This window comes from Biomphalaria glabrata, chromosome 16 (assembly GCF_947242115.1).
Source record: "Biomphalaria glabrata chromosome 16, xgBioGlab47.1, whole genome shotgun sequence".
NCBI classification, from domain to species: Eukaryota; Metazoa; Mollusca; class Gastropoda; family Planorbidae; genus Biomphalaria; species Biomphalaria glabrata.
Window position 1 is genome coordinate 9,913,530 of NC_074726.1, and position 26,911 is coordinate 9,940,440.

General features: G+C 35.0%; 1 long non-coding RNA gene across 3 annotated transcripts; it reads left to right on the top strand.

Moving 5' to 3' along the window:
- Window positions 1-4,167: 4,167 nt before the first annotated feature.
- LOC106057841 (uncharacterized) lies at window positions 4,168-17,477 on the top strand. 3 transcript variants are annotated; one of them, XR_008775483.1, is made up of 5 exons: window positions 4,169-4,418; window positions 4,975-5,082; window positions 8,335-8,388; window positions 14,182-14,338; window positions 14,946-17,477. It is a non-coding gene; the product is annotated as an uncharacterized LOC106057841 (long non-coding RNA). The 3 variants fall into 3 exon arrangements; XR_001215907.2 differs by lacking the exon at window positions 4,975-5,082 and having other exon boundaries at window positions 4,168-4,418; window positions 8,208-8,388; XR_001215908.2 differs by lacking the exon at window positions 4,975-5,082 and having other exon boundaries at window positions 4,200-4,418.
- The last annotated feature ends 9,434 nt before the right edge of the window (window positions 17,478-26,911 follow it).

A 26,911-nucleotide genomic window follows, 5' to 3' on the forward strand; every position in this document is an offset into this window, starting at 1 on the left:
AATAATATTGTAGTTCTTTTAGTGTGTGTGTGTGTGATAAAATTACGAAATCATCAATCGTACCCTCTTTGAATATCTCAAGTTAGTTCACCTCAGACAGACCCTATTATCACCCAGCCTAACAGATGCGTAGCTTGGTGGGGGAGGGAGAGCGAGAATTTGAAAATTCCCCCGCCCCCCCCCCCCACCTGTGGGGAGCCCTTAAATGTTCGAATTTTTTTTTACATTAAATATAAAAAATGGTGTCATTATCTTGTGTCATAATAATAATAACATAATAATAATCTTTATTATCCGTAAGGAAATTTGTCTTACAATTTGTGCATTACACCAAACAAAAAACATAACTATAAGAAACCAAAGTGTACATTCATGTCGAATATCAAAATGCAGCCCCCCCCCCCCCCCCAAATAGGTTAAGCCCCCAGGGCCCCTAGATACGCCTCTGCAGCATATCCAACACTGTATGGCAGTGCGAAACGGCTGAGAACAGCAAGCTTCTTTTCTGAGACACAGACTACAAAGAAGCTTATAGGCCAGCAACAATTACAATAACAGTTCCGTTTACATTGGCAAGTCAGACGAAAAGTGTCTATCAAGAAAAATGACACCCCTCCCACTTCCGTAACAAGTTACTTAAAATACCATAGTGAAGAAAACGTTTCACTAATTTATATGGTTGAAAAGCATTCTAGTCAAAAACTAGCACCATTGTATATAACTTGAGTCAAGACGTCAAATTATTGCTTTCTATAGGCCGTAAATTTATTTGTAATTCAAATTAATTTTACCCCTATTCGATTTAGTAAAGTATTTCAGAAAATTGTCTCGTGTTTAAAATACTAACACGTATGCCTGGAATACTTTCAATTCAGTTGGTTAAATTTTTCTATTACTGAAAAATACATTCAACATCTAAATTATAATTGCCTTGGAGATTAAGGTTGGTGCAATCACGTGAGAAAGCAGACCTCTTTGCGACCTGCTTAAGTTGTCACAGCTTACGCAGACAACGCCGTTGTTTGCAAGGAGTAAACATCCGAATTATCAATTCAATCGACGTGGGTATCAAATTGAAAACGTCGATGGAGCTAGGAGTCATGAGATGTTGACTGACATAAACCTTTTGGTGACAGAAGAAATAATGGACCAGAGCGGACTGGGTTGCTAACAAGTGGAGACCAAATATACAACCAGTGCCCGACTCACAAAAGTCCAATTCTGCAGCCGCACATGAACTTATTCTTGAAAGCGGACCTTAACATATAAAAAATTGAATTCACAAAATATTCAATATGAGAAACTAGGGAAAATGAGATTAACAAGTACTAGTACTTTCATTCATAAATTAACATGCTTTAAGATAGATGTATTATTATGTATATTTCTATTTGAACTTCAGGCTTTCACCGACTAAAATCCGGCACTGTATACATAATTTAAATTTACAAGGTGATCACACTTTGTCATCATTGTATCTATAACAAAAAAATGCCAACGCTTATAGTGGTGCCACGTTTCTCCCTCAAAAGCTAAGATCTGAGGACTTTTTCAGTGCACGGACCAAAGGTTTGGAACTCACTCCCTATTGACCTAATGCAGACAACATGGTACACTACATTCAATAAGAACATTAAGACCTGTTTAAAACTTTTTTAGATTAGTTTGTCATTTTAGCTCTATATGTTTGTAGTGTTATCACAGCGCCTTGAGCCTACATATTGTTTGTTAACAGAACTCTATAAATTAAATTACTATTATTATTAAAAAGGTGAAAGGATATCCGGCTTTTTTTCAAAGCTTACATCAACTCTGTCTGTCTGTCTGGTACTAATATGTTACACTTTGTCTCCCCCCTCATTCTCGGACCAAGTTGACATTTTCGCAATTATTCATTGTCAGTGAAAATAATAAAATTAAAAAAAATATTACATTATTTAATTAGTGGTAATTAGTTCTCTTTTATATAGAAAAGGTCGATAAATGTTGCAGGATTGATAAATGTCAGTTACCGTGCATATCTTTTGCTTTTATAAGCTTTTTTAAAAGCATTTTTATTACAAAACTTACATCAACTCACTCCGTCAGTTTGTCTGTCCGGTAATAAAAAAGTGTACATGTTATTTCTCCCGCACCCAATCTTGGATACAGTGGAAACTTTGCACAATGATTTCTTTGATCTGACAACACAAGAATCGATTAAAAAAACAACAACCAACCAGTTAATTAACTAACTAGTAATTTATTATTTTGTTTGGTCTCTCTAACAAGGGAAAGAAATTGTACTTGAGTGGTAAGGTGGTATACGTTGAAATAATCCCATTTATACTTCGTAGAATAAAACGTTTTATTTTCATAAGTACATCCCTGGCATAGTGGTTAGTGGCTTGAGGAGGCTTAAGCTCTCGAGCTCGAATTCAGGTCGTTCCTTTTTTTTTATAAAAAAAAAAATACATTTAAAAAGCAATCACCCAGATACCCCGTTCTTTCTCCCCCTTTCCAACTGGTCCAGACAAGTGATAGGATCATAGCGTATTGAGAAAGCTAAAAGCATGAAATGGAGCTAAACAAAAACATTTTGGTAAAAATATTTCTAATCGCACAGATGTATTATTGTTAGTCTAGATCTATTACAAATTGAATTACATGACTGATGCAAACTAATTGATACAATGACACATCATATAAGCTTTGTTGATGTTTGTTTTTTTAAAGTATTGTTGTAACTCTTGGGTAGGCACTCAACGTAAAGGCAGGCAACACAACACAGTGAAACAGGAAATAAATACAGGTGTTTATTCACTAGGACAAACACATAACATCCTCCAGCTTCCTCAGAGTCTTGCTACTAATTTACCAGTCCTTTAGACAGCAACCCGAATGTGGACCGACGACAGCCTTCCCCGCTTCGCTCCAGGTCCCTACTACAACCTTCAGGCAGCACAAAAGTTGGCCTCTTAGTTTCCCAAACATTCAGACTCTTCACAATCCCTGATGCACTGTTATTTTCTCCATCCTAGTGTCTTCCTGTTTACGTTCACTAGTGCGCTAGTGCGCACCTCAAGCACTGGTGCAAGGCAGGGTTACAACAGTATTGTTATTTGTTAATGTGTTTCTTGTAATTTGTTGCTTTGGAAATCAGCATATCTAGGTGGCCATAATCAACATTTCTTGCCTTAGCAATTTAACTATAAGTCTTGTTGGCACGTGACCTCACAGACTTCTTGAGGCCTTCACCATAGGCCAACCTATAAAGACAAATTTAATATTTGTAAATGAATTAATAGGACTCCATTTCGGAAAATGGGTAAAATTACATAATTTAACGTGGATACGGTGTCCCATCTATGACCTAGATATTAAATCTAGTGCATATTAAGCTGAGGGGCGCGGTGGCTGAGTGGTAAAGCTCTTGGCTTCCGAACCGGAAAACCCGGGTTCGAATAGAGATCTTTAGGGCGCCTCTGAGCCCACCCAGCTCTAATGGGTACATTAGTTGGGCGAAAATAGACGGTTGGTCGTTGTGCTTGCACCCTCGCTAACGGTCTTTCCGCCTCGCTTTCTTCCTCCCTCTTTCTCTCTTTTTCTTGGTCTCTCTTCTTTCTCTTTCTTTCTCTCTCTCTCTCTCTCTCTCTCCATCTCTTTTTCTCGCTCCGTTTTTCTTACTCTGTTTTCTCTCTTACTTCTCCCCTCTTTCTCTTTCTTCTCCCCCCCCCCCTTTTTGGGAGCCCCTGCAGTTACTTAATATAAAATGTTCAATGTAAAAAAACACTCATTTCAAATTCTCCCCCTTCTCCCCCCACCCTAGCTACGCCACTGATCTGCATGTACGTTGAAACGCGTTGAACTTCCTTGTTTACTTTCCCTGGGAGTGTGAAGGGTTTTTTATTCAAGGTCCTTTTCCTTCTCATAACGTAGTTTGAAAACATTTTGGAATCACTACATGCCTTAAAAAACAAGTGTAGATATGTTAGTAGCTGCGCAATACACATGGTTTCCCACCTAGCTGGTCATCGCAACTTTATAAGTGTCTATAAAATATTGAGCAGTTCTAAATCTCTAAACAGGGTTGTGCGATCCAAAATGTGAAGTGGGCCGTTGAAGTCGTTCCTCCATGTACACACAGTGTTTCGATAAGGCTAACAAATGTCCCCAGAATGGTGTGCTTGGTGGAGAGCGGGTGGAGTTTGCTACCTACCTTGAAGTCCTCGATAACATAAAGAGTAAAAATATCTTTTTTTCTTCTTCTTTTTTTGACCTAGTCGTTCTAAGGATATCCCGCCCCAGTTACAGCTAGCCACATAGAGCATCAATGTAGAATCACTTGAAATAAATTGCTATAGCATTAGATGTGTAACTGATTGGCATACCGCTTGAATACCGAACACTAAAGGGAGCTAGTTCGAATCTCTATGTAGGTAAGGAGTTTTTTTTTTTATTGGAATTAAACTCGAGCTGAGTTGTGTTGGCTGAGAACGAATACTTCTCCCAGCTACCCCCTCTCAGAGATGTCCATCAAAGAGAGTGGACCGTAGCGCACTGATATAAAAGACGCTATTATAAAAGCAAGGAGAGTCGATTCCTGGTGAAGACAGGGATTTCTAATTTCGGGATCTTCGGGCGCCTCTGAGTCCACCCAGCTCAAATGAGTACCTCACATTAGTTAGGGAAAAGTAAAGGCGGTTGGTCGTTGTGCTGGCCACATGACACCCTCGTTAACCGTAGGCCACAGAATCATCTGCCCTATGGACCACAAGGTCTGAAAGGGGAAATTTACTTTTTTTATATAAAAGCATAAAACAAGCTAAAAATATTTGTAAAAAGCTTGTGTAAGAGAAAGAACTTCACACTTAAAACTATACCTCTTAATAATGAAGAATTTATTTCCCTTATTCGATGTCAAACAAAATAATTAATTACCAATAATTAGTTGACTAATTGATTAATTTTTCAATTGATTCATGTTTCGTTAAGGACAATGAGTAATTGCTTAGAATGTCAACTAGACCAGACAAATGATGTTGGAAAAATAGCTTGCAAAATTATATTAAGGGGCCAAACCCAACAAATTAAGCAATATCTGTAAATACTAAAGGATCCATTTCCATTTTTTGTATCAAACCATATGATAAATTACCTAATTAACTAATTGGTTATTTTTTTTTGATTAAAAACTGATTCATGTATTATGTATTATCTTCGCCAATGAATAATTGTGCAAAGTTTCAATTTGATCCGAGAATGGGTATAGGAGAACTTACGTGTTAAAACTTTTTACCAGACAGAGTTGATATTACATTTGTAAAAATGTCAATTGTTCTTGACTAGTTTGGGGAAATTACTATGTGTGAGTGTGGGAAAAGCATAGAAAAATGAGATGATCATTTTAATGCATGAACAACTTATGGGTTATCTAAAACTCATACACATGTCATATATAATGATTGAACAATGGATACACAGGGAACAGTAATGGTATTTCATACAGTACAATTCAAGTACACAGTACTGAGATTTATATTTGGTTTATCCTATACTCTTAGCGAGCAATTCTTGTATGTATGTATGTATGTATGTATATATATTTATATTTATATATATATATAAATTTTATTTCGAAAACGGCTCTAACGATTTTCTTTAAAAGTTCATGGTATGTGCATAATAGTGAGAAAAAAATTCTCAACTCATTGGCCACATCGGGAAAACTCGAGGTCGACCGTTATATCGGTTTGAAAATGCCTCATTATCGAAAAATTAGTTTTGGCTAGAATGTTTTATGAATGAAAATTTTCCATGACGTAAACGGGAAAAACGCTGCTTACGTCACTAGGCTTACCGCAGTACACTAAAATATTTCTTTGCAAACAATAACGAGTTCTAAAGAATCAATAGACCTAATGAAACATTTGCGCGTTTCGGTGTTACGTCAACCACTTTTTAGCTCACCAAAAAAAACACTGCCTTTGGCATGCATTCGTCTAAGATTCGTCTCCCATATAGGATACTGCTCTGTCCAGCGTAACTGTCGGACTTAAAGAATTCCCTCTATACAAAGGCCGCGGATACACATCTGAGACCAAAAGAAAATTTGCTGCCGAGGACAGACGCAGACGCTAAAAGAAAATCTTAATCGAGCATCGCGGACAATGGTTATGCTTGCCCTGGATGTGGCAAGATATGTAGGTCACAGCTGCAATCCTCATTAATTTTCGGACTCTAAGACAAGCCTTATTATTATTATTATTTTGCTGGTGAATTATTACCATGTGTTCATGCTTCAGTGTCTACCTCTCCTGTACCAAAACAAAGGAACTGGTCATAACACAGCTTCTCTACGCCTTACTTGCTCACACTAAACATGATATCCATCTAGCGGTCAACGAGTTTGAGTACACTGCAGCCTCTTTTGATTTAACTATAAACCTCGGTAAAAAGCTTGGAGTTAGGGCCAGGAGAGATCTGAATGGATGGATGTGTAAAAGCAGGCCATAGTACCACAAGGATGGATGGATGGCAAAAGCCGGTATGAACTTCCTATATCCTATACTCTTAAGCGAGCAATTCTTGTATGTATGTATGTATGTATGTATATATATTTATATTTATATATATATATAAATTTTATTTCGAAAACGGCTCTAACGATTTTCTTTAAAAGTTCATGGTATGTGCATAATAGTGAGAAAAAAATTCTCAACTCATTGGCCACATCGGGAAAACTCGAGGTCGACCGTTATATCGGTTTGAAAATGCCTCATTATCGAAAAATTAGTTTTGGCTAGAATGTTTTATGAATGAAAATTTTCCATGACGTAAACGGGAAAAACGCTGCTTACGTCACTAGGCTTACCGCAGTACACTAAAATATTTCTTTGCAAACAATAACGAGTTCTAAAGAATCAATAGACCTAATGAAACATTTGCGCGTTTCGGTGTTACGTCAACCACTTTTTAGCTCACCAAAAAAAACACTGCCTTTGGCATGCGTTCGTCTAAGATTCGTCTCCCATATAGGATACTGCTCTGTCCAGCGTAACTGTCGGACTTAAAGAATTCCCTCTATACAAAGGCCGCGGATACACATCTGAGACCAAAAGAAAATTTGCTGCCGAGGACAGACGCAGACGCTAAAAGAAAATCTTAATCGAGCATCGCGGACAATGGTTATGCTTGCCCTGGATGTGGCAAGATATGTAGGTCACAGCTGCAATCCTCATTAATTTTCGGACTCTAAGACAAGCCTTATTATTATTATTATTTTGCTGGTGAATTATTACCATGTGTTCATGCTTCAGTGTCTACCTCTCCTGTACCAAAACAAAGGAACTGGTCATAACACAGCTTCTCTACGCCTTACTTGCTCACACTAAACATGATATCCATCTAGCGGTCAACGAGTTTGAGTACACTGCAGCCTCTTTTGATTTAACTATAAACCTCGGTAAAAAGCTTGGAGTTAGGGCCAGGAGAGATCTGAATGGATGGATGTGTAAAAGCAGGCCATAGTACCACAAGGATGGATGGATGGCAAAAGCCGGTATGAACTTCCTATAGTCCGACTGTCAGGCTGGGCAGGGCACGTATCCCGTATGGGTAACGAGCATATTGTTTGGCGTAACAGAGGTGCCCCACGGAAACGTTTCTTTAGAAAACTAATGCCATGATTTAAGTCTAATAAGAAAAAATGCGCCATTTTACTTTGTCACTAAGTGCATGTTTTACCCTATAACGTAGAGAAGTTACATTGCAAAGACTTTCTTCCAAGCCAATAATAGTAAGCCTACAATAGTTTTACGCAAAAGATAGATTGTAAAACTATAAGACGGACGTGAGCTGTAGTTTGTCTAGACTGTAGGAGGACTTAAAAGACTTTAAATTTAATCGACATGTACAATTAGGCCTACAATTAGAACTAACAGAACACTAAAACAACTCTTCAGATTAGTAGTCTTTATCCGATCGTTCATTTTCGTAATTACAAGAATATTCCCAAAATGACTTCGGGTATATAACCTTCCGAAATTATTTAACAGAGCGAGGTTCGGCCACCTGGTACAAAAATATTCTCAAAATGACTTCGGGTATATATCCTTCCTTAACAAATTATTCATCCGAGCGAGGCTCGGTTACCTGATATTTTATATTTATACCATCTTAAAATAATTTTAAAGCTAACTTTTGGTTTCAAATTGGATGTTTTTAAGTAGGCTTCGTATATTTGATTGGCGGAAACAGTTATTTAATCACGTAGAAAGAATGTAGGGTACAGACTTGTTCAGACTGACAGAATTAACCTTCCTGGTCTGAACATTTGATTTTCTGTACCTACAGCTCCAGGTAAACATTCAATCTGTCAGTGCGTTTGGCAGGTGACACAGGGGCAAGGTAAGTTTTAGATGATCTGTTTGTAGTTCTGTATCTATGTATTAAATGAATCTGTTGATCAGTCTACTCACCCTACAATATGTTTGTTATTTGTAAGTGTGATCACTGCCTTCCTATGTACCTCTTAAGAAATGTATGGTTTTCTTCTGGTGGTTACACGTATGCAAATAGCTAAACATTTAAAATGTTACATTTATTTGCAACAAGTCCCCAGACAGCTAACATGTTCTTGTAGAGGCATTCAATGATTTAAATTGAACATTTGGTCTCCATTTACAATTCCCGCTGCTTAAAGGTGAAAAGAAAGTTGTGTATTTATAAAATCATGTTAAATGTTAAATGAAGTAACTTATGCTAGGACTCAAGATAGGTAAAAATTGGAGCTATATGTGTACTGCCGTCTAAGAACATAGACCAAACACATTTACTTTGTGTTTAAATCTTTCGTGTGTTTTACTTTTCAGTCTTTTAGTCTATTCTTATGTCTCGGTCCAGGCTAGCACGTTCAATAACATGAGTGATCGATTGATAGTGTCGCCTGTAAGTTTTTTACTTACCATTTCCAAGTTCTTACCCGTTGTGTACTTAAGGCTTTACAAGCAATTATTCTTTTATGTATTACTCTACTGCATACATCATTCGGTGTAGCCAGATATGCAACAAAATGCGTTCACAACTTTTTTTGGCTTACATTCCAAGCGCATTCTATGAGACCTATAAATAGGTACAGTATAGTGAACAGGCGGTCTTGAATAGTTCAGCGATTAAACTAAGAGTGTTGGTCAAAGTCAATGTAAACTTTAAAAAAAAGGACTATTCTTATATTAGCAACTTAAATTTTTTTTTTTTTAAGCTTAATCCGCCTATCGAACTCGTGATTATGACACTGTAATCTCCTAGTACTGCAATTAAGTATAAAACACTTAATCATACTCTTCAAATACAAAAACAAAATCTAATAAAATACTCGGAAAGACAATGATAATATAATAACAATCATTCCATATGCTAGGACAAATTTGTACAAATGCTCCTTCTTCCCTAGTGCTATTAGAGCATGGAATGGATTGTCTGAGCAAGCCAGGAAAACCAGTGACTTGGCAGAATTTAAGTCATTGGTTAACATGCATGACGTAATCATCTTCTTTTTGGAAGTAACATCCTGTATTATAAGATAAGATAACAATAAGACCAGCTGGTTGAATAATTGAGTAATTATTTATTGGTGTTTCCATTATAAAGACATCTGGGACTAGATTAACTAGATCTAGACGGCTGATTTAGAACTCTTTAAGATCTAGTCTAGATCTAGATCTAATTCTATATCTAGAATCTAGATGTATAGATGTACGGTAATCTATTTTGGATTTACATAAAAATACAAGCAATTCTTTGATAATCTATCAATTAACATGTTAAAGAAACTTTAAATTTAATGAACAGCTCAATTATCGGTACACTACGGCTTACTTCGTCATGTTTTTTATTTATTTACAAAGCTTATACCAATCTGTCTGTCTGTCTGCCTGTGCGTCTGTGTGTTTGTCCTGAACTGTGCTATAATAGTTTGCTCAGGCCTGGGCCGTTCAAAGTATCAACCCAACGGGACGGTGTTCCTCCCTGAACTGAGCTATTACAGTTTGCTCAAGTATGGGGAGCCACTACCGAATGGCAGGCCCGTTCAGGGTTCCTCGTGTTCTCCCATTCTCCTCGGGCTTTTTGGAACTAATCCCAGCAACCAAGCCAAACAATAGCTAAGGAAACTACTAACGCATTCCAACTAAAGAAGTATTTTGTGTTTAAAGAAGTGACGAATTCGTTCCCAGTGTGCTGTAAAATGGTGCAGGAACTATTAGTTTGCTTTCAAAAGCACAAGGGAAGCTTGTTCCTATTAGTTCATTTATGCGTGTCGCTGCCGAGACGTGCTGGGGTATTTAACTCTTTCTTTCCGTAATTATTTACCACATTCAGGTGGAATCAACGCTTGTATCGTCAGTTAGGAGAGAAAGAGTTAAATCTATAAACACAATAAAAAAATACTTATTAAAAAAGCTTTTATATTGGAGAGAACTGCTACCAGATCTCTCAATACTGTAAGATCTGTTAGACTTGATGTACGGCATATAGATCTAATATAACTTGCAGATAATTAGACTTGATGTAAGGCAGCATATAGATTTTTATATCACTTAATTAATTAATTTCAGTGGCGTAGCTAGGATGGGGTGAGGTGAGGGAGGGCTAATTTAAAAATCCCCCCGGCCCCCACTCGAGGGGGGCCCTCAAATGAGTGCTTTTTACATTAAACATTAAATATTACGCAAAATGCAGGGAACCCCAAAGAGGTTAAGCCCATGTGCCCCCAAATGATGACGAATTCCTAGCTACGCCCCTGATTAATTTGTTAATATTTCTGATTGATTCATATTTCACAATGAATAATTGTCTAACGTTTCAACCACAGACCTATATATTAAACCTTTCCTGGAAAACGGAAACAAATCCGATAATGATAAGATCGCAGACCTATATAAATACATTGATATGTACGTAACCATTTTCAAGCTGTAAGGGAGGTCGCCCCGAATTTAGGAAAATCTATCTTTTCTCTCTTGATCTTTACTTTTCAAAGTTTAGAAATAATACAAAACCATTTAGTGGATTTTAAATAGAATGGGGTATTAATCACAGAACTATATATTCACGCAAATCTAAGAAATAGAGACATTTCGCGTTAGTTTCCATTGAGATACTGTTCTTAGGTCGAAATGATTTTAATCATCTTGTATAAATTTAAATAGATTGATTACCTAGCTATTTCTATATTATGCATTTAGGAATTGCAAAAATAATAATTATGAAACTAGAGTGCTCTTATTTACGCTGAACACAAATGTAATGTACTTCTTAGAACTACTTGACAAAACAACGTTTTCAGCTTTTGTTTGGAAGTTTTTCACGACAATTTCATGCAGTGTTATAGATTTCCATGTCCAGTCTAGGCTTCATATATGTCTGTGGTTTCACCTTGATCCAAGAGGGGGAAATGTGTATCAGACAGACATACAGAGTTGATATAAGTTTTGTAAAAAGTAGTTTACGAGCTCGTTTGCGATTTAACTCTTTCTCTCCGTAATTATTCACCACATTCTGGTGGAATCAACGCTGATATCGTCAGTTAGGAGAGAAAGAGTTAAGATTCATATTAGAATGCCTATACATTATGTGTCAGCTCTTCACTTGAAAAAAAAAAACGAAACAATTTTATTGACATGCCATCGATTAAAGTTTTGATTATCAAATGTATATAAGACTGAAGGAACAGTAGTGAAATAAATGTTACTGCCTTATAAATACTCAAGTCGTTATGAAATCAGTCATGAGTGACATGATACGTTCTACCTGAATGTTACCTACGCTTATATAATACTTCCTGATATCACGTCTTCGCTAACAGAGAGAAGAGAATGCTCTGATAATTTCACAATAACCAATTGTAACAAAAACTCACCGACCTGATTTTTAAAGGCTTCTTCTCAAATGTCATAACAGGGCCATTTCTTCCTTCTCTTTACTTTGTTGTTAGTATTTGCATCTATATTGTTATTGTACAGTAGTTACGCTGAGGTGGTCAACTGTAGTCAAACTGAATTTCCATTCGATTGGAGCAAAAGAGATTCAACAATATTTTTTCTTGGCTAAGTAAATTTTTGAGGAATTATGCAAAGAGAAAGAGAGAGAGAGAGAGAGAGAGAGAAAGAAAAAGAGAGAGAAAATTGGAGAGATAGAGAAATAGAGAGAGATAAAGAAAGAGAGAGCGAGAGATATAAAGAGAGAAAGAAAGAAATAGAGAAAGAAAGAGAGAGAGAGAAAGAGAGAAAAAGATATATGAATAGAGAGAGATAAAGAGAGACAGAGAAAGAGAGAGATCGAGAGAGAGAGAGATACACGTATACCAGTGCATGTAGTGCTAAGTCATTAATGTTCCTGTCTGATTCAGAGTTTCAGTCTATACATTCCAGAGTCTGAAAGTTCTAGGGCAGAAAAAGATTTGATATGTATTTCTCCTAGCATATGGAATAAGAAAAGTGTCTATAAATATGTGTCTTTCTGCGTATTTTAATAGGTTATAATATTTATTAATCAATTATTGTAATTTTTGTAAAGTTGATTATTCTTTATTAACTTATTTTATAGTATTTAACTAGAAAAAAAAATCGATTCAATTTGGTTTCTTTGTAGTTGTTTGCTATTTTTAGTCTTAATCACTTGTGTTCAGTACATTCCGTTCACATTACTTTTAGGAATAGGCTCTTCCCTTCTGTTGTCTGTTCCAGACTTATGCACGATAAGACCAGGAAGTAATCTATACAGTTTTTTTTTCTCTTTACCTGGTCTATAGTCTTGAATGTTGAATCTTTATGTGAACTTTTTAGTCGGTGTAGGAAATATTGAATGTGGAGAAAAACACTGCCAGGGGGGGAGGGTGTAAAGAGAACTAGGCTTCATATATATACATTCATACATATACATACATATATTCATACATAGATGCATGGAACCAAAGAAAGCAGCTCATAGAAATGTATTTAAATAAGCTCTGGTGGTACTTGAGATTCTAGACATGAAAAACATTTCTATCAAAGAAAATAAATAATGTGTAGTATTAGATCTTACTTCAGACTTGAACTGGGGCCTACAGACCTAGATGTAGATCTAACAATGAACCATAACGTACACATACAAAAAACACAACTTACTGAAATATTCTGAAAAACACAATGATAGAGGCACATTTCTTATTTTATATGCTAGGACGACTTCGTACAAAAACTCTTTCTTCCCCAGTGCCGTTAGAGCATGGATCGGGTTGCCTGAATCAGCCAAGAAAATCAATGACTTAGCAGACTTTCAGTCTCTAATAAACAAACTTGATTTTATAAATGATATCGTCTTCTCTTTTAAAGGAACGTCTGTAATTTTTAAGATAATATATTTTGTAGATAATTAGACTTGATGTAAGGCATATAGATCTAATTTATCTTGTAGATAATTAGACTTAATGTAAGGCATATAGATCTAATTTATCTTGTAGATATAAAACGAATTTTTTGGTTATAAAAAGTATGTTGTATACCCTGAATACTTTCCGTTTTCCCAAAGTCCTCTTTGTGATTTACGGTACTTAAAATTTTCAAGTCACATTTTCTGTCTTTCTTCTCTTTCTCTTCTTCTCTGTTTCTCCCTCTCTTTCTCGTTCTCCATCTTTCTTACTTTTTCTCTCCTTCTCTCCTCCTCCTCTCTCTCTCTCTTTTCTCTCTCTCTTTCTCTGGAACTCCGCCCCTTCAGACGACAACCATAAGAGACCTGTTTCACTTTTACGTTAATTAAGCCGAGTGGGGGGGGGGGGGGTGAATGATAGCAATTCTGTTTACGCTGGTGTAGGCCTAGTTAAGCAGCAGGACTTTGTGATTCCCCTTCACTGTCAGCCATTTAATGGCCCTTTGATGAACGGTCTGTGGATAGTGACTTGGAGTCTCTTCCATCCCCCGCCACTGCCAAGAACTCGGTCCTAAGGGAATCCAATGGGGGAAGGGGGGAGTCAGTTTTGCGTCCATTTCGTCCTAATCGTCTCCTCTAAAGACCATACTGCGCCACAATGAGGCCGAGAAGCCTTACCTGGATAAACTGGGCTTGTACTTAGTACTGTAACTGGCGTGTCAGACCTTACAGGTAATCTTTTGTTTTGGATTGTCCCTTTTTAGCAATACACTTTTATTCCTGCTCTACCAGGTTGTTTGACTCGAAGCGAATGCATGGAGATAGCAAACCAGCGAGTTATGTGCTACAACAAATGGCATGATGGTGGTGTGACGAGGCCGCGACTGCAGCATTGGTATTTGTCAAGTGCTTATAGCAGTAGAGAAACATGTCTCTAGGGCGCACCAAAGTAAGGAAACAATATATTAAATAAATAATGGTTTTAAAAAAAAATAGAGTTATTAGATAAAAATATGTCATGAAGATATTTTTCAACTTCTCTCCCTTATATGTATCAAACACCAAAGAAATATACACATTTGAGACTTATATTACCATATTTTGTACCATCCTCAAAAATGAAAGGTACTGTATATTGCGTAAAAATATTCATATGAATAAAACAATTTAAGTATCTATGAAATACCTCGTGTATTTCCAGAATGATCACATTATTTAAGTATTCATTGTGTTAATAGCTTCATCAGTGCACAGGATGAGCTTCTTCTTGCTCGTGAAACGAATGTACAATGTCAACCAAAGTGGATGCTGTGGCGCATTCAGACAGGACAGCCGCGCTTTCGGAAGATCATCACATTGATTGTGTCCTTATGTCTCAGAACAATAAATTGAGCGATAAATAAATACATGAAATAAAATAGCCAAACCGATGTACTAGCCCAGGGGCCACCTACGAGTTTCTCTTATAATTCTTTAGTAACTTTGAACTCATTAAAAATTACATTAATGATAGGCCTATTTTATATTTGATGTAAATACATAATTACTATGATCAGATTATCAACCTTCACTGAGTGGTGAAATAGAGGAAGCAAGTCAATGAATGAAGCCAGTGGAAGATGTGAGGATTAGAGGAGACTGCCAGAGAGAGAGAGAGAGACCCGTGAGTTGAAATTGTCGAGACACCTTGGGGTGAGTGCAATACGAAGACAACTAAACGTAAGTATCACGTGAACACATGGTCAAAGCTGATTGGTTGCTAAATTTATAAGCATTTAATGACAACGAGAAGTATGATTTGAAAGAGAATTGCCTTCAGGGGAAATACGAATGAAAATTAGTTAGCCTTTGTGTGCGGGATGATAGAGAGAGAGAGAGAGAGATAGAGACTAACTCTGAGCATTGAAAAGAAAGATGTGTTAGTAGAAACTGTGCAACCTAAGACCAGGTTTAAAAGGTTGGGCTGTAGTATTTAAGATAAGGAGGGTGGTTGTTAGGTTCGAACCTTAACAAAGTATAAATTAACCCACCTCCCCTCCCTTTCCAAAAACAAACAAATTTGTACATGTATCCTTTACGCTTTATACAACAGTGATACACAAAATAACACAACAGGAAAATCAACAAAACAAAACTCCATGGTCTTGATCGCTATTTGTGTAAGATTATTAAAACTAAAAAATTCACATACCAACAGTAAGGGCATTAATTACTCACAAAACTAATAAAAGACTGGTTATATCCCTTAGACATGTATAATAATGGCTTTGAGCTACTTGGTGCAAGTGTGGGGTGTGGGGTGGTCTTTTTTTTTTAATTTTATTTTCAGGTGAAAAAAGCCAAGTAAAGTCTTACATGCAGACACTGTGTCTCTTGATAGAACATCCTCCTGGTATCTGCGTCAGTTCCGGCAAGAAGATCTACAATTATCTAAGAACAAACTGAAGTAAAGGATCGACTCAGCAGCAAGGACTACGTCATAACTATTCCTTGAGCTCCTAGAAATTGTCCATGCCTATAGTGTAGGAAGTATATGTATCGAGTCCGAAGATTGATTAGTGCAAGCGACTACAAAATTACTTTCCATCTACTAAACAAACTAGTTAGCTTAACTTTTAGCCAACCTATATTGAGTGGTAAAATCAGTGCGCATATTTATGCTTTGATGATATATAATGATTTATATCGAAGACAATCTTTCACTATTATGGTCTTCTTAAATTAAACATTTGGTTAAAAGATAAAGACATAAAATATGCAATTTTTTACGAGTCTCATTGTTCTATTTTTAATTATTTTTTTTTTTTACATTTTTTCTACGAAAGGAGCAAATTCACAAAGACTTCAAGAAAGACAAAAAAAAAAAAAAAATTAAATTTAAATTTTATTTTGCAGATTTCTAGGACTTGAAAACTATTCCGTGGAACATTATCGCGTATTAGAGCCGTACAAGGGGATATTATTAAGTCATGTACTGTTATTTTGTACTGTCTAAAACTTTTTCTAGTTGCTCAAGGATTGGATAGAATTTGAATTAGATATATCATGTAACCTATGTTGAACCCATTTAAAAAGGTCTATATTTATTTACTTAAAGTTACTCTGCATAATTTTTTTAACGGCGAGATGTTTTTCTGATAATATGTATCAGTTAAATCTAATTTTAAATGACATTGTTACGGTATTCATTTACTTGATGTAAAGCTACATACCATTATATTCAGACATTATCAAGACGTTGTTAATTCTTCTAGCTTTATTTTCAAATTCTTGGATAGTCTTTCCTAGGGATTTTCATACATGGATGCCGATCCATAAATAGCTAGCTTTTTGGTGTAATCGGTGTACAGAATAAAGTGTTGATGAGCTATGTGGGTTTTTTTTTAATTTACAGGATTTTGTGTGTTCACTTTCTAGCGCTGCCAATTCAAATGTTTAAAGCTCTTACGTCTGTAGCCTTCATTTAGATGTCAGTATTGGAGTTTAGTTTCGCGTCCTTGACATTGTTTAGTCTAGCATCCTTGACATTATTTAGTTTTTATTGTGTAGCTCTTCAGTAATCGAGAATCTCAATAACTTTATTTTACGAAAGAAATCATTTTAACACTCAAAATTTCAAAATGGGCTTTAGGAGAAAAAAAATTCTATTGAAATTTAAAAAAAAAAACGAATTATATTTCAATTTATTGTCGTTGTTTTTATTGTGGAAAGTAAACTTAGTAATCATGCCATTCACAGCCTCCAAGCATAAATATAGACCTTTATTATTTCCTGTAAGCACACCTTTGCATCATTGAATCAAAAGGAAAATATTCTGAAATCAAACGGTTCAAAGTGCCATTTAAATAGGCAGGTTTTTATTTTCTTGACACATTGTATGTCCCTTTGCATCCCTAAGAGTAACATTCTATCTACTTCTAGGTGGAGCTGCGGGACTATGTCCAGGGCCTATTCTGTCAAAAACTCTCTCACTCTATCATAAAGTCTGTGAAAAAAAAGTCTACAACATTCTCCATTTATAAGTCTACCAAAAAGTCTACCACATTCTCTATTATTAAGTCTTCCAAATAGTCTACCAGTCTACCATATTCTCCATCATAAAGTTTACCACAATTTCTATCATTAAATCTAACAAAACGTCTACCACATTCTATATCATAAGGATTATCACAATCTCTATCATAAAGCCTACCAAAAAGTCTACTACATTCTATATCATAAAGCCTATCAAAAAGTCTACTACATTCTATATCATAAAGTCTACCAAAAAGTCTACTACATTTTCCATCATAAAGTCTACCACATTCTCTGTCATAAAGCCTACAATATTCTCTATCATTAAGTCTACCAAATAAGTCTACCACAAAGTCCACAACAAATCTTTAACACGAATTCTTACATAAAGTCTACTAAATTCCCTCGTGAATGAACATCAAATTTCAAATTTACATTCCCATCAACACTCAACAAAGGTGTGCTTATTCCAAGTTGCAATGACTAGCATTTGATTATTAGATGAGATCAATATAATCTATTGTATGACCTTCTGTGAATAAAACAATGATCAAAAACTAACTTTCCTCTTGAGTTCAAAATCCTGGAGGATTAGCAATTGAGTGTTATGCAATCAATTTAATAAAAGGTAGATTACTCTTGAAAACCAAATGGTAAAAGAACTTTAAAAAAATATTATAATTCCCTATCTCGAAAAGATTTATTCATTTTAAAATACAGACGTGAATTTGAGAGATTGTATCTAATGCTGACACTGCAAAACGACAACGAGCAATGTTTAAATAAAGGAAAAATTTGACAACTGTATAGATAATTATCCCACAGTAAAGAGCTAGCTACTTGTACATAGAATTAATCCCCTCTAATTAACGACAAAATTTTATGTTTTTAATATACACCTTTCAATATTTAGTTTCTGACTAAATAAAAAGAAACTGCAATCATAATGCCATTCATAAAATTGTTAATTCTCCAGAAAAAAAAAAGTATTTTGCTTATAATCTGAGCTTGTACACAATAATTGAAATAAAGAACATATTCTGAAAATAAAAAAAAAGATTTGACTAAATATTTTTGTACTGTCATGTTTGTTTTGTCTGTAGTGATAAGTTTTGTTTGTTAAGTCTGTTTTGTGATGTTCTGTTTGTTAAGTCTACAATGTGATGTCCTGTTGAACTGTACTACTAATTGATTAATAAAATCATATATTGCTTTTTAAAAAGTGTATCAATCAATTCATTGATAACTGACTCACACATTATGAAGTCTATTTTCAAAAGGCAATTTCTTTTCATAAAGAAAGCAATGTATGGTTACAAAAATGTTCCTTTCAGATTTCAGACCTGCACACTGGATTTTAACGATCTATATTTCATTTCAGGCTGTATTATATTTATTAGCAGTTAATTATTTAATATTTCGTTCATTATGATCTGACAGAACCTCCCAGGGTGGTCAATTTCACGGTCAATGGTCAGAAGTCTGTTTATCTGAGGGACGATGACAACGCTGACTTTTTTTGTGAGGTGGATGGCATCCCGACACCAACTGCCTACTTGAATGGTAGCTTCCTGAGCAAAATACACGACCTGAGCAACAGCAGCCCCATTGTTTCCTCCAGCCTGACTAGCGTGAGTTGTGAGGACTCTGGTCGTTACTTCTGCTATGGACGAAATGGCCACGAGAATACATCCAGTTTTGAAGCCGACTACGTGGACATCAATGTAACATGTGGGTGATAGATAGATAGATAGATACATAGATACATAGATAGATTGATAGATATAAAGATATAGATAGATAGATTGATAGACTGATAGATAGATAGATAGATAGATAGATAGATAGATAGATAGATAGATAGATAGATAGATAGATAGATAGATAGATAGATAGATAGATAGATAGATAGATAGATAGAAAGATTGATAGATAGATAGATTGATAGACTGATACTGATAGATAGATAGATAGATAGATAGATAGATAGATAGATAGATAGATAGATAGATAGATAGACTGATAGATACATAGATAGATAGATAGATAGATAGATAGATAGATAGACTGATAGATACATAGATAGATAGATAGATAGATAGATAGATAGACTGATAGATAGATAGATAGATAGATAGACTGATAGATACATAGATAGATAGATAGATAGATATATAGACTGATAGATAGATAGATAGATAGATAGATAGATAGATAGATAGATAGATAGATAGATAGATAGATAGATAGATAGACTGATAGATACATAGATAGATAGATAGATAGATAGATAGATAGATAGATAGATAGATAGATAGATAGATAGATAGATAGATAGACTGATAGATAGATAGATAGATAGATAGATAGATAGATAGATAGACTGATAGATACATAGATAGATAGATAGATAGACTGATAGATACATACATAGATAGATAGATAGATATGAAAAACTCTTCTTGTCATCCTCAATGTTGCCAGGTAAACCTCGTTTGCTTCCATCTGAGGCCAAGTACGAAAATGAGTCTAAAGTGGTTCGTATTTCTGTTGACACCAACACCGTGTTTACCTTTATAATCTATGGCTACCCTGAACCCACGCAGTTCGTTCTCAAAGTAGAGAAAGACAATGTCTTCCAGGACCTTACAGTGCATCATGAAGTCACGTATACAAAGCTGACCCCGCCTTTCGGAATGGTCAACGTGACCATATACGACGCCAATACAAAAGAAACCAAAACGTACAATCTGAACATCAAGAACGAGGCTGGAATGGTGGACATCAAGTTCAATGTCATCAAAGAGGAAACAGACAGGCCCACTTCCGGTGGTGATGGTGAGTGTTACCATCAACTTCTATTTTCTTTTACAATGCTGTGAAACGTTAAGTTTAGTTTGGAAAGTCAAACTTCTACTAAGTATCCAAGTCACAATGCAAAAAAAAAAAACAACACCATCAGAGTTAACTTTAAAAAAAAACAATTCTTGAAGATTACATTCGCTGTTCATAAGCAGAAGAATGAAAACTGAAACTGAACCAAAAACGTCAAGACTGTGCGCATAATGTTCATATACTTTTATTTATTATGTAATCGACTCCTTGTTTGAGATAAAGAAACATTTGAGTCGAGTGCGGGAATTCCCGCTATTGCCGTGTGACGTAATTTGTCCCCCACAAAAATGTTCTTTGATGGGAACTGTTTTATTGATAAAAGATGAATGCATCGTTTAATGCTAAGCTAAATGATACTGAGCAATTAATACCCCCCCCCTAGTTACGCCCATGTACTGAACAATTAATAAACCTCTAGCTTTTGATTTTGATTTTACAAAAGATGAAAATAAAATGTCTAGGGACATTTTTCTTCCAACTTTGTTTTCATTCCAGCCACGAAGAGAGTAAAAGCTAACAATAGGATATTAATAAAACAAAAACAACAAATTAATTTTTTTTATAAAGTTTATATCAACACAATCTGTGTGTCTGTCTGTGTGTCTGTCAGTCTGGCCACAAGTTTGTACACGTTTTTTCTCCGACACCCAATTTCGGTTCAAGCTTAAAATTTTCACAATTATTTCTTTTACCTGACAACACAAGCATCAATAGAAAATTAACCTATTGATTGATTAAGTATTTGTAATAAATTACTGAATTAATCCCATTTATATTCGGCTGCCGTATATGGCTTAGTGAACGCAAATATAAAATATAAACAATAAATAAATATACAATCTTCCATGTTTATAGACTTTTCGCTAGCAGAGTGGCTTGAGAAGCCTGAGAAGGCTTTAGCCCACAAGTTTAAATTCAGGTCGTTCCCCTTATAAAAAAAAAACATTTAAAAAGCGATCACTCAGATACCCCGTTTTTTCTCCTCCTTCTCAACTTGTCCAGACAAGGGATAAAATCATAGCGTATTGAGAACGCTAAAAGCATGAAATTGCGCGTAAACAAAAACAATTGCAAAAAATATTTGTCACAGATTTATTATTGTTAGTCTAGATCCATTAAAAATTTAATTACATGACTGATCCAAACTAATTGATACATATTAATATAAGATTTTTTTTTTAAATGTATTTATTTGTATTTTGCTTGTTAATGTTCAGTAGACACATAAAGCTTAAGCTTTATCGTATAATTTAAGCTTGCTGTACCGAGACCAATCGTTTTAGCGGGCCTGAACACTGACCTGCGACGTCATAACCCGTGGGCACTGCCATGCCATATGTCTTGTCCAATATCTGTATTTCAAATAGGGATTTACAAGTCCAGCAGAAGCATTTTAATGAAGTCATGTACACAAGAATAGACTTATTTTTGAATCGCAATATTAAATTCAAATAAGTTTTTTTTTTTTTTTGCCTCCAGAACTAAATAAATTATTGTTCTAATCGCTCCTGTTTGAATTGCAAATGTTTTTATACAGATGTAGGCATGAAAGTAGGTATCGGTGTCGGCGTAGGTTTGGGTGTCCTGCTTCTAGCGGCTGTCATCATCGTCACTGTTTGTATTGTCAGAAGGCGACGTCTGAAGAAGACCCCAAGACAGCCACCACCTCAATTCTTCAACCCTGCCTTCGATAAGCCAGAATTTCATAGTAAGTAATGGAACAATCATTATGACGCTTTGGTAATAACAACATCAGAGTTTGTGACGTAATTATTGTTAGATCACTCTCATTGTAATGTCTGAGTGGGTTTTAAAAGTGTGCAAAAAGGAATGAAAAATTAAGATTGATGAGCAATGCTGTATTTCCCGTGGCTACGCAGCCCTAGCTTTGACATACATATTTTGCCACACCCTGGGCAAGCATTACCATTGTGCTCCCGTGGTCGAAATGAATCAATGATATTGACACACAAAAAAAAATTGATTTTATGGTAACTAAATATTAAAACATTTATTATACATAAAACACTGAACCATACAAATACAAAAACAAAATTCAATAAAATAGTCAGAAAGACACAAAGATAGAAGTACATTCTTCGTTCCATATGCTAGGACAAATTTGTACAAATACTCTTTCTTCCCTAGTGCTATTAGAGCATGGAATGGGTTGCCTGAGCTAGCCAGGAAAACCAGTGACTTGGCAGAATTTAAGTCATTGGTTAATATGCATGATTGAATGCATGACGCGTAGGACGTAATCATCTTCTTTTTTGAAGTAACGTCTGTATTATATAAGATAAGATCAGATTTAGAAAAAAAATTGGCTTGTCAATATCATGTCTCAGATACAATTCTGATTTAACATAGATCACTGTGTTTTCATGAAATAATCAAAAGCTTCATAAATTAGTGGAGTGGAGAAGGTGGAAGGGGAGAATGAATACTATATTCACTATAGTTCAAAATGTTTATTATAAAATGTTTTCTATTCTTATTAATTATTGACAGGACTTTTGACGCCAAAAACGATTAAACCATAAACAAATTAAAAATACAAAGCCTAATGAAATACTTATAAAAACACAAGTATAGACACACATTTCTTATTCCATATGCTAGAACAAAATTTGTTCAAGTGCTCCTTCTTCCCTACTGCCATTAAAGAATGGAATGGGTTGCCTGAATCAGCCAGGAAAACCAACGACTTAGCAGAGTTAAAGCCATTGATTAACATGCATGACTAGATTGACACATGAAATGCGTAGGACGTAATTATTTTCTTTTCCGAAATAAAGTCTGTAATCTATAAGATAAGATCCAGCAGGTTTTTTTTATAAATTAATTTTATGAATTTCTTTATGTATGTCTACTTTATATGTTCATTATTGCAGAAGGAAATCTTTTGTTGTTTTTTATATTTCATTTTATTTCTTGACTAGATCATATCAATGGTTTAAAACAGTGTTTCCCACACATTTTCCTTAACAGATATTGCTTATTTTTGTTAAAGAGGTTAATTCACTTAGTGGGCTACTAGTTTGTTATTCCAGTAGTTCGTGGAACATATATTCAGGCCTCGTGGAACTGAAACACAGTTAGGGAAACACTGGTTTAAAAAAAAAAAGTAGTGGTTAACATTTATTAAGGACTTCTTCTCTCGTTTTGTTTGTTTATTATATTTATATTTATATTTTTCTTTTTTTTTTTTTTTTTTTGCCAGAGAAAAGACAAATTAACTTGGAAACTGACTACATCAACTGACATCATCAAGGGACATCATACAAATAACACAAAAAAATCCACTTCATGGAATTCTCATCTACATATTTTATACCTCAGATAAAACACCGAATGAATGTCTGGCATTTCCTTTTGCTGTGAATACTAGTTTGTTTTCCAAGACTCCACCTCGCTGGTGCAATATGGTGTTTAGTGTTTTATTTGAGATTTTCCAACATGGCGGAAAACCTCAAAAATAGCAAGCCGTTTGGTGTATCTGGTGTACTAAAAAAAAAAAAAAGGAAGTGATAAACTATGTGTTTTTTTTTACGTACGTGATTCATTGTGGGTACATTTTAGTACTGTAGAATGAAATTTCATAAGCTGTTCTCTTTGTAACTTAGTTTGTCATTGCGAAACTCAATTTTGGTGTCCTTGACATTGTTTAGTTTATCATTAAAAAAAAAAAATCTGCAATATGGAAGTTGTATAGAGCGTTTTCTGTCATGGTGAGATTTCATGTGTAATTTAAAGGGAGTTGTACAGAGCATAAAATGTAATGTGGTTCAGTATTATGTTCAATGACCTCGCCCACGTCGTGTCATCTTGTCGTTTGAACAAGACATTTCATTCATGTAGTGATGTCCACGTCTCGACACATACTATTCATATCATGACATACAATATATGTACATTGTAATATACGGAAATGGCCCAGCTAATGACAACAGAGGATATTATATTTAAAAAAAAAAGAGAGCTCATATAATGAAAAATATTTGTTTCCTTTTAATAATCTAGTAGCAATTTTTATCTTTCAACCATTTGTCTATATTTACACGCACACACGCGCACACACACACATATACATACATGTGTATATATATAAATAGATAGATATAGAGACATATAGATATAAATATAGATATATAGATATATATTTTAATATTACAACATTGTAGTACTTCTAAAGTTCACCTATTTTTTTAATCTTTTTATCTTATGCCGCCAATGTATTTATATTACACTATATATATATATATATATATTACACATTTTATTATTATGATGTTTGAATGTTTCGGTGGTGAATGAAATAAGGTGGTACTGGAACGAAGACTTGTCCTTATTTGTAGGTTTCATTGACGTTCTGATATACCCACACTTAGCTGTACACATATCATGAACATTTATATACCCTTATTATATTTCTTTTGATAAATAATATATACATTTTAATCTGGAATGATGAATTAAAATATTTTCTATATAATTATTAACATTTTTGGCATTTTCGTGTGTTTTTTTTTTGTTATTTTCAAATAAAAATCTAGCTAATTTTTTAAATTTATTTATTATACCTTTTATACAGCGCTACATTCATGATTATAGCATGGTCAGATCGCCATGGTCCAATCTTAGTTGTGGACAAGTGGGGAGGGGGTATCTGGTAGAAGGTTTTTCTGTGCTGCCTTTAGGCACTCAGTAAACACAACTCTGCCCGAATCGGGTGTCGAACCTCGAGCCCCCTTCATATGTAGCCAAGACAAGCCAAGTTGTACTGAGCCTCTCAACCATGCTTCCCACACTGATTGGGAGATGATGCAATGAGGAGCTTTTAGATTCCAAAGGAGCCACACAACAATTCAAGCATCAAAATATTAAAACTTATTTCTGTTACGAAGGTAAGCAGGTGTATCGATAAGAGAGCAGTATGAAGGTGTGTTCAAATATTTACTTTATTAGGGGACGAATGAATAAATCTATGTTTTCATCGATCATCAAACAGTAAACATGAGTTCAAGCACTTAGTCACATTTTAGTGTGATACAAATACCAAGCTGTTGATTTTTTTTTAAACTAAGAAAAAGTGTTGTACAAAAAACAACAACAACAAATAATCTATATTATATTTGTAAAATAACACTCAATCATTGATCAAGAAATCTCTTAAACTGCAGTACAGATTCACAAGAAATTTCGCAAACGTTCCTTTTACCTCCTAGACGCTTGCCTAGAACCAGTTTTGATAGATTCGCAACCTGACTAACGCTAATAGCGAAAAATAAAAGGTTAGGATATCTAATTTATATAAAAAAAAGTTTGTTTTAGAAGACAAAAAAAAAATAACTGCATGTGATTTTAGTACGCTACAAAATATCGTGAAATTTTTTTAGTTCTAAATGTCACAGTGACGGACGGACATTCGTACAACTCAAATTATTAGCGACTTTCCCCTTTCGAGATAAAAACAAATCCACACTAATAGGGGAAATAATGTTTTGAACTTATCTCGACATAAATAAAGCTCACTACTCTCCCTTGAAATGTGAAAGTTCAACTTATGGATTTCAGAGATATCCTGAGTATGTAGATATTTGGTACTTTTAAAAAATGAAATTCGTAAATATTTTTCAATAGAATAACAGTACACTTTTGCAGAAATATAATACCAAATCAAAGTTTTAGATTTCTTTTATATTCTAAACGATGAACAATAGATATAACGATGGTCACAATATGATCTTAATATCGTTTTAAACACTCAAACTAATTCGACAATTCACTTTCATTATCTACATTTTTCCTTTCAGCTGCCATACCTGGCGGAAGTAAAGTGTATCTCTATCCAACAGTCTGTCTTTCATGTCATATAGTGCACTGTTGCGCCCTATTAGCGCCTTTGCAAGGCAGAGTTACAATACAATAGTGTGTGTGTCTGTGTTTTCTTTTCCATAAAGTATATGCTGTGGCCGCAAATAGCTTGTTAATTGTAAGTACAAAAAAAAAAGAATTAAAAAATTTCCCCTATTAGACCTTGCAGCCTATGTGGCAGATGATGGATAGATCATCTGTTTCTAAAGCCGACGGTTAACGAGGGTGTTATATCCATTGTCTCCAACGAAGTGCCACTGGATAAGGACATCCACAACAGGATAGGCGAGGCAATGGGCACCATGTCAAGGCAGATGATGTCAAGGCCATCAGTTTCTGTGGTCCACAGTTAACGAGGGTGTCATGTAACCAGCACAACAACCAACGCCTTTACTTTTCCCCAACTAATGTCAGGTACCCATTAGAGCTGGATGGACTCAAAGACACATGTGATTCACGAAACATTCTAATAAATATTAAACACTGCGCTCATCATTAATCTTCCGAATCAATGACATTGTCATTAAGTAGACTCTATATTTAGATCTACATTTTAGATCGCATCTAGATTATAAAATCTAGAGTCTATCTTGAGACTTCATCAGTGGTTCCCCAACTGTTTGTCTTGTAGACCCCTTGCTATATTTTCTGATTTTCGGTAGAGCCCATGTTTAACTTGTATTGCATTAAATATTAATTAATCAATTTGCCTTATATATCATTGTAAAAGTTTTCC